Source organism: Mustela putorius, unplaced genomic scaffold (genome assembly GCF_011764305.1).
Source record: "Mustela putorius furo isolate JIRA1106 unplaced genomic scaffold, ASM1176430v1.1 tig00001433_pilon_pilon_pilon, whole genome shotgun sequence".
Classification (NCBI taxonomy): domain Eukaryota; kingdom Metazoa; phylum Chordata; class Mammalia; order Carnivora; family Mustelidae; genus Mustela; species Mustela putorius.
In genome coordinates this window covers 1,776,137-1,784,577 of record NW_025421741.1, presented here as the reverse complement: position 1 = coordinate 1,784,577, position 8,441 = coordinate 1,776,137, and the positions used below count along the sequence as shown (strand labels likewise).

Sequence of the window (8,441 nt, the reverse complement as noted above, 5' to 3'; positions counted from 1 at the left end):
CCCGGCGTGTTTTGTCGCATCCATTTTTGTTTTCAGACAACAAAGGGAAAAACAATGTGGAGCCGTGGCGTAGTGGCACCCGCTTGGGTCACGTCCAAGGCTGCCTTCCTGAGGATGCGCGACTAGTCAGAGATCGGGTCTCACTGGGAAGGGAAAGAGCCAGAGCTGCAGCGTTTAAGACCCGAGGCGGAGCCCCTCCCCATGCACAAACGCCTCTTGTCCTTGCAAGTAGAGACAGTCGGTCAGTCCGTCCAAACTGAAAAGGGGCCGCCAGGAGCAGCTGGGAGCTGAGGTCGCCCTGGAGGGGCTCCCACTTCCTTGGGTCACTCGTCCTTCCTGCTCTGGCCCCCGGTCCGGGAGCATCTCTCGGGACAGGTGCCCTGGCGAATGAGAGCCAATCCGCACCAGCGGCTGCTCGCCGTTCCCAGAGCTCAGCACCGTAGCCACCCGGATGACGATCTTCTGGGGTCTCCATCACCCACACCTGCTGACACTAGGCTTCTTTTCTGGGCTTCATGAAAAATGATTTCCTCCTCCTCTCCGTCCTCCGCTCACTCTTCCTCCTCTTCCTCTCCCTTTCTCCTTCCTCCTCTCTCTCCCCTTATCTTGAGCTAAGATGATCCCTGCAGAGAAAGGAAAAGCCTTGCTTCTATCCCAGTAAGAACAGCTCAGGTAAGCCGCAAATCATAGTTAAAAAACAAAAAACAAAACAAAACAAACAAACAAAAAACGGAAGGAACAGATCTGAATGTAAAACACAAGATCTAAAGCATTTAGAAGAAAAATAGGGTGGAGCGCGTGGTCAGGTCATGATCTCGTGATTGTGGGAGGAGCCCCCAAGATTCCTGTTGCTTTGCACTCACGAGGGAATCTGCTCGAGATTCTCTCCCTCTGCCCCTCCTCTCTCTCTCTAAAACAAAAAAAAAATAAATCTTAAAAAAATAGGCTATTTTCTTGACCTTGGATTCAGCAGAGTTCTTTGATGTGGCCACATGTCCCTCATAAGAGAAAAAGTAGTTAAACCGCTAACATAAGAATTTCTGTTCTATGACAGACACTTAAAAAAAAAAGATTTTATTTATTTTTTTAATATATTTTTTAAAAAGATTTTATTTATCTATTTATTTGACAGAGATCACAAGTAGGCAGAGAGACAGGCAGAGAGAGAGAGAGGAGGAAGCAGGCTCCCCACTGAGCAGAGAGCCTGATGCAGGGCTTGATCCCAGGACCCTGAGACCATGACCTGAGCCAAAGGCAGAGGCTTTAACCCACTGAGCCACCCAGGTGCCCCATAAAAAAAGATTTTATTTTTTGTTATGTAATCTCTGCACCCAAGGTGGGGCTCGAACTCACAACCCCAAGGTGCCTACCCACCAAGCCAGCCAGGCACCCCTAGGGTTGACACTGTTAAGAGAATGAACACATCTAACAAAGAACTTGTATCCAGAATACATAAAAACTCTTGGAACTTAACAGTTACTAAACAACCCAGTCAGAAAGTAGACGAAAGTCTTGCACGCATAGTTCACCAAGGAGACCAAGAGATGGTAGAGAAGCGTGTGACGTGTTGGCTGTCACTCACCAGCTGTCAGAGCAGACGGTGGAGTGCCTGGGACACTCCTGCCCCCACTGCTTATGCCAGATTCATGGGGACACCCACATCCGGGACCCAAGTCACTTTTCCACACCTGTATTTCTAGCAGCTAAACATAGTTCCTAAATTGTATCATTCACCCAAAAGACAAGTTCCCTTTTAAGATTTGGAAGAGATTTCTGTCTTTATTTTTATTTTTTTTTAATTAAAGGAAATACCATTTAAAAAAAAAAGATTTCATTTGAGAGAGCATGAGCAGAGAAGGGGGAAGCAGACTCCCCACTGAGCAGGGATTCCCCACGTGGGGCTCAATCTCAGGACCCAGGATCATGACCTGAGCCAAAGGCAGATGCTTCACCGACTGAGTCACCCAGGTGCCCCAGGATTTCTGTTGCAGCTCAGAACGAGCCGGGAGCTCAGGACCAAGGGGAAAGCCTGGACCTGAAACAGGGGCCCTTAGGTAGAGCCCAGGCCTCTGAGCAGGCTTCTGGGGGAGCAGGTCTGCTGCCAACACCCCTGACCCCGGGGAACACAGGCAGGGTGGCCATGCAGCCATCTTGGCGCAGGTGTAGTTGGAGACCCACAGACCGTGGGCCTAGTGCGCGTGCACAGGGTGCCGCAGGCAGGGCCGGCCGGGACCTAGAGGGGCAGCCGGTGCTCAGAGACGCTTGGTGTCGACAGATCCAAGTCGCATGAGGCCCCTGAAGCTGGGGCTGGACAATCCGCACTGCTGGGCAGCGAGGTCCACGGGGAGGGCCGGGCTCCTTTGCTGGAGAGGCCCGGGACCCCGGCGGCAGGCCGTCCACGGGGCTGGGGGTGTTCAATGTACCGCCTCAAGGACCCTCCCAGGCTGGGGGTCCTTCCACTCTGAGGCCGGTCAGGTGCTCTGGGGCGGACCCGGAGATTCACGGGGCCGCCAGGTGGGCTGGGAGGGGCAGAGGGCGCAGTGCAGGCCACGCAGGTGATGGCCTGGGCTCCCAGGACAGTGACAGGGTGAGTGCCAGGCCCGCGTGAGCCCCCCAGGTCAGGGGAGCCCGGGGCCTGGAACAGGGGCTGACGGGCGAGGTCGGGACAAGGAGCAGACCCGTGTGCCCCCGCGTCTGCCCAAGTCCGAGCCCAAACCCGCACAGATGCACGCGTGTCCCCTGAGGCCTGTGGGGTTTCGGGGCCGCGAGTGCTCACAGATGGTCTGTGTCCTCCTGGCTCTCATGTTAATGATACACTGAGCAGGTATCTCCCACGAACAGTGGTTTTTAGTTTATCATTCAATAACACACCCAGTCTCGTGCTCGATTCCTGTCCGGGGTGTGGGGAGCAGGAAGGAGAAAGCTCAGATATCGCAGAGGGGGATTTTACTGGAATCAGAGCGCGGCCTCCGCTAGCCGAGGTCTGACCTGCAGTGGCCAGAGTGAGATTTCGGTGACGTGGAGCTGGTGTCCCGGGAAGCTGGTGTCCCGGGGAGGCCGGTTGTCCTTCCCCGTGGGGTCTTTGCGGGGCTTTCTCCACTGCCTGTAAGGGGCCCCACCAGCGGGGGAATCCGGGTCAGCAAGCTGTGGTCTTGCCCTCACCGACACAGTCGCACAGCCCTCCAGCTCGGGGCAGTCCTGGTCCCCGGAGTCGCCTTGTCCTATTCCCTCTTCCTATGTCTGCACTGATGAGCCCCCAGTGGGACCTGCAGCCGCTGAGCTGTGGAGCTCCTGGGGGCGGGGGACAGAGGAGAGGAAGCCGTCCTGCGCCGCCGGCTGTGTTCTCGTGTCAAAACAACAGCCTTCTCCTCGCAGCGAAGGGGTGCGTGCGGGATCCTGGCCCGGCAGCTCACAGCCATCCGGCCTGTGGCTCCATAGCCCGCGCCCACGAATGCACACTGGGACCTAGGGCCCCGCACAAATTCAAGTTCTCAGAAGTGTCTGTCTGCCCTGCAGGTCTGCGTCACCCGGAGTCTTGACCACCAACAATCCTACTTTGTGAGCCGTTTCCCTGTGAGGCACGTTCTCCGAACCACACTTCCATGACAGCGCAGGGGACTAGGTCCCGGCTGCGATCAGCACGAGCACAGCACGAAACCTTAACGTGCTACCATATCCGGTCGCTGAACGGGCCACAGGTCGGCCTCTTAAATGCCCCGTGGCTTCCTTGACGCCGTGTTTCCGAGGGAAGGTCATGGACAGGAGGCTCCGGGGGCCCTAGCCTGCACAGCACCATCGGGCCTGCCTTCCCCTGCCGTGACGCCAGCTTCCAGGCTCTCGTGATGTTAGAGAAGGCGCGTGTTTGTTCCCCGGTCAGGGCCTGCCACCGGGGCTTCCCACTGTCTTTATGTGTCTAGTGCACGACTGACGTTTATGTGGTGAATTTCTGCAAGCTCAGTGTGACATAATCTGGCTGTTTTAACAGCTCCTTCGTCCTCTCTGACCTCAAGAAATAGCATTTCCTTCTCATGTCACACACGTCATGTCACACACAGCCCATGAGATTGGGTCAGTGGGTCAGCCTTGGCTCGGCACGTAGTACAGTTTCTGTGTGTGCGGAGGTGGCTGAGGTGACATGGAGGCCGTGTTCACGGGTCCTTCTCCTGCAGCACAGCTGGAGGGGTTCTGGTCCATTCCAGCGGCTTCTCCTTCGGAACGTGTTTCCCTTATGCCAAAGGAGGCTCTCTGTGGCACAGCAGGGGACATCAGGGAACCGCACAACTGAGGCGACCAGTGACCTCTTTCCTCCTGGAAGCGCCCATTGTCTAATTTCAGTTTCCCAAGGAATCACGACACGAGGGTGTGTGGCGTCTCCTTCACTTCCGGCCGGGCTGTCTGGGCTCCCAGAACCAGGACCTCCCCGAGATCATAGCTGCTCTAGGAGCGGTCCCCGAACCGGCCCGTCTTCCCGCAGCAGGTGTCAGTCTACAGTCAGAGGAAGAGCATCCGTGTTGTTTTTGTCCAGTCTGTTGTTATTTCTGGTCATTTCTCCCAATGGCTTCGTGTTCAATTTCCATTGCCCTGTTTGCTTCTGTTGGAAATTCACTTCTGTTCTATGCCACGGTGCTAGTTTTGTCCATTGTGGCCAACGATGACCAAGCCTCGGGGGTGTGTGTATGAGATCGAGACTGCTTGGTCTTTCCATATTGAAAACTCCACGTGATTTGATGGGTTTGGAATTGGCTGCCCTGTTCCTCCAATGGAACCTTCTACCGGTCCGACAAGGACCTGTAAGGGTCTCCTGCCTGTCAGAGAACCGGCTTCTGGCATAGGACGTGAGGTGGGCATAAATGAGAGGACTCAGCCCATTTGGGGGATGGACATCTGTCTAGAAAGTCCTGCCTATTAAGTTTCGATCAGAGGCTGTGATCGTCGCTCCTAGTACCATCGAGGGAGGATGTATCAGGAGCGAATCCCTTATTGCTGGGGTGGGAATCTGTGCTGGGAGACTGAAGGTCGACATGGACCACCAAGGAGCACGTGTGTTACGCGCCAAGATCCTACGTGTGCTGTGTTCGCAGTAGAAGGGCCTCTTGCTTTATCTTGCTGAGATTTTTCTCTCACTTGGGTTTATCGCACAGCGGCTGTAAGTTACAACAAGTAGAAGAATATCGAGATGTAATGAAGTGATAACGCCCCCTCCCCCACCACCTACCGCTCCCACCGCTCTGGGGAAAAATAGCGTCGTTGCGAAGCTTGTGTGTCGGAGGTTGTCCCTGTGCAGCTCGGGTTTCTTTTTTGTTCACATGTGGCCTTCCCTGAAGTCAACAAAACTGTAACCACTGCATCAACTTCACAGTGTGGCTAAGCCATGTCTCGAAAGAGGTTCTCTGGCTTTAGCCACTACAAGTACTGGTTTGGGGAGAGATTCCCCAAAATGGAATATGAGTTAAAGCATTTTTTTTTTTCATTTTAATAGGATCTACTGTCCAGTTACTATGCAAAAGGCAGAAACAATGTTTGCCCCTACTAGCAAATCTCTGGACATCTGCTCCCCCCCAGCCTCATTAGGACCGGATGTTAACTGTTCATTTAGTTTTTTCCATCACGGTGTAAGTGCAGTCATCAGCCTCCCTCGCCTGTTTCCCTGTCCCCAACCCTTCCCCTCTGGTAGCATCAGTTACCAGTCACCGTCAGTGCTCCCTACAGTTCAGAGTCTCTCTCTTGGTTTGTCTCTTTTTTCTCTTTGCTCATAGGTCTTGTTTAGTAAATTCCACATACAAGTGAAATCATGTGGTGTTTGTGTTTCTCTGACTGACTGACGTCACTTGGCATAATGCCCTCTTCTGTCTCTGAGCGCAACTGGCAAGACTGTCTTCCTTTTTATGGCCGAGTAATATCCCGTCACCATCCTCCATCCGTCAGCCGATGGACATCTGGGCTCTTTCCACGATCGGGCCACTGGACACTGCTGTTCTGAACACAGGGCGCACGTGTCCCTGTGAATCAGTGGTTTTGTGTTTGTGGGGTAATCACCCAGGAGTGCGGTTGCTGGGTTGTGGGGGAGCTCCATTCCTAGCTGCTGGTCCTCCATGCCGTTGTCCCGACGGGCTGCACCAGTTTGCCTTCCCACGCACAGTGCGTGAGATTTCCCCTTTCTCCACATCCTCACAACCTTCGCTGTTTCCTGACTCGGCGATTTGAGCCCTCCTGACCGGTGTGCGCTGGTATCTCGTGCTGGTTTTCACTGGCACTTCCGGGATGATGAGTGATTTTGAGCATCTTTTCGTGCGTCCGCTGGCCACCTGTAGGTTTTCTGTGGAGAAGTGTCTGTTCGTGTCTTCTGCCCATTTTTAATAGGATTATTCCTCCTTTGGGGTGTTGAGTTTTATAAATTCTTCATCTGTTTTGATTAGTAGCTCTTGGGTTCATTGGATACATCATGTGCAGATGTCTTTTCCCATTCTGTAGGTTGCCTTCTAGTTGTGTGTGTGTGTGTGTGTTTGGCTTTGATCACGTCTTTATTCAAAATTAGGTATCCAAAATTATTTGACTTCTATGAGCAAACGTTCAGTTCTTAGGTGGCTTCTCTGCAGAGGGTTTCTCTTCTGCAGGCTTCGTGTCAGCGGCTGATTTCTTGGTAGCTGCAGCCTTCCTCCCCACCACAGGCTTCTTGCCTGGAACCACGTTCTCATCTGCTTTGGCTTCTAAGGCTGCCGCCGCCTTACCCGACCGGAGTTTGTGATTCTTGGCCCAGCGTATGGTCCCCGCGCAGGGGTTTAGCTTCAACCCGATCCTCAGGACCTGGCGATGACTCTTCTGGCGTGGTGCTCGGAGGGCTCTTTGGATCTCTGGACTTTTCAAGATTCTGCTAAGGTCTGTATTAAGCATCTCATGCACGGGAAGGTTGTAGTGACTCTCGAGGGAGGCAGCCTTCCGCCAAGCGCCATACAGATCGTCTAACCTGCGGAAAGCACTTTCGGTCCAAACGCAGAAATGTCCCATGTACCCACCAGGAGCAAGTTTCAAAATGTTCAGTTTGCTTACAGTAAGGAAAGTACCTCCAGGATGTTTCTGAAGGCCTCGATGACCCCGCTGTCCTCACAGTAGATGACGCAGGTCCCCGGCGCGACACGACGGCGCTTTCTCATTTTGCCCTTGCCGGCTCTCACTCGCCGGGAGGCGTAGACCTTCTTGATTTCATTCCAGGCTTTAAGCCTCCTTGGTCTGCTTGTAGCCTTCGACTTTATCTTCGGCCACCAAAGGAAGTTCAGGAACTTCCTCAATACGAAGACCTTTAGACATGACCAGCGCTGGTAAGGCTGAGGCAGCCAGGGCAGAGCAGATGGCATATCGCCTCTGTGTCGTGCGCACTCTGCGATGCCAACAGCGCCAGGTTTTGGTGAGTGCCAACATGCGGCCCCCACGACACCTGTTTCCAAAAGCACCCTGGCCAGAACGGTCAGTCCCACCGCCTCGAATTCTGGGCATTCGGGCCAGAGCTCTGCCAGTGCCCCAAGACTCAGCACTGGCGCGAGGACCTGCTGACTCACTGACAGCACAAGGCTGTCTGCTGTTTTTGTGCAAGCTGATGTGAACAGAGTTCACAATATCCGGTCGAATGGGAGCCTTGAACACAGCAGGCAGAGTAACACTTTTGCCAGATGATTCCCCCTTTTCGGGGCACACAGATATCAATGGGCGAGCTCACGCCATCGCGGGGAGAGGAGAGGGCTATGTTCTGGTTTTGGTGATGATTTCTTTTCCTGTCTAGAAGCTTTTTATTTTCATGGAATCCCACTAGTTCCTTTTTGGCTTTGTGCCCTCCCCTCAGGAGACATGCCTAGAAAGAAGTCGCTGCGGCCAGTAAGAGGAGGCGACTGCCTGTGTTCTCCCCTGGGGTTGTCACGGTTTCCTTCTCACATTTCGGGTTTTTCATCGACCGTGAATTTAATTCTGTACATGCTGGAAGGAGGTGGGTCAGTTTCATTCTTTTGCATGTGGCTGTCCAGGTCCCCCCGAACCATTTGTCGAGGAGACTTCTCCCAGTGGAGAGTCACCCCTGCCTCGTCGGAGATCGGCGGTAGAGCGGGGGGCCCATCTCCGGGCTCTGTGCTCTGTGCCACCGGGCTCGGTGTTTCTGGGCCAGGACCATGCTGTCGTGATGGTGACAGCTTTGTAACCGAGCTTGAAGTCTGGAGTTCTGATGCCACCAGCTGTGTTTGGTTTTTTTTTCCCCAAGATTGCTTTACCTATTCAAGGTCTTTTGTAGTTCCCTGAAAATACTAGGATCGATGGTTCTGGCTCTGTGGGACATGCTGGTGTTTGGACAGGAATTGCAGGAAGGTGTAGACAGCCTTGGGCGGTAGTTCAACCATTCCTCATATTCTAGCTCAAGAGCACGGGAGGTCTCTCTCCTTGACTGAGTTGCCTTCGTGCCT

The 8,441-nt window shown here is 53.7% G+C and overlaps 1 pseudogene; it reads right to left on the bottom strand.

Annotated features, from left to right (window-relative positions):
* Positions 1 to 2,738: 2,738 nt before the first annotated feature.
* Positions 2,739 to 7,725, bottom strand: LOC101671846 (annotated as a pseudogene).
* Between the last annotated feature and the right edge of the window lie 716 nt (positions 7,726 to 8,441).